The sequence below is a fragment of the Sinocyclocheilus grahami genome, unplaced genomic scaffold (assembly GCF_001515645.1).
Source record: "Sinocyclocheilus grahami isolate Dianchi unplaced genomic scaffold, SAMN03320097.WGS_v1.1 scaffold5143.1, whole genome shotgun sequence".
Lineage (NCBI taxonomy): Eukaryota > Metazoa > Chordata > Actinopteri > Cypriniformes > Cyprinidae > Sinocyclocheilus > Sinocyclocheilus grahami.
In genome coordinates this window covers 10458-11025 of record NW_015509909.1, presented here as the reverse complement: position 1 = coordinate 11025, position 568 = coordinate 10458, and the positions used below count along the sequence as shown (strand labels likewise).

The window sequence follows — 568 nt, the reverse complement described above, 5'->3', positions numbered from 1 at the left end:
TTAAAAGTCATTGCACAAGTGGTTCAGAAAAGTTCAATTAATTTTGTGTAGATGCTAATTTGCTAATGAAATATTTCAATGAAATACAACTGTGACTTTGTGGTCCAAAAGTGTTCAAATACGTTTTATTTTTGAGCAGTGCTGCTTCTGCGTGTGAACAGAAAGTGTCTGGTGTTTTCCTGATAAGTCGGATGTCAGGCGAGTTTTTTTGTGGTGCTGATTTTCATTTCATGTTCATGTCGCTGACCTGCTTTCACGCCTGTAAACTTGTGAGCATTACTTCAAAAGCAGCTCTCACATTTGCACCCACTTTAAGAGCGGTAAGCGTAGACCTACTGTTTACATCATTTTAAAACCACTACTTTTCCAGCTGTAGATTGTTTATGTTATATAATGCATTGTATCTTGTTTATCTTGTTATAGATTTCCATTTGTGAAAATCATTCTGTTTGCTTGAATAATATCTAGTAGACTTAAGCTTCTACAGGAAGACAACTTATAATTATTTTCATAAGCTATCAATAGATAGCTCTATTCATATATATATATATATATATATATATATATA

The 568-nt window shown here is 32.6% G+C and overlaps 1 protein-coding gene across 1 annotated transcript in view; it reads left to right on the top strand.

The window, feature by feature from the left end:
* The window catches only part of LOC107577108 (uncharacterized), a gene marked incomplete at its 5' end in the record, with an annotated part of 5705 nt that overhangs the window by 464 nt on the left and 4673 nt on the right, over positions 1 to 568 (top strand). The window lies entirely within an intron of this gene.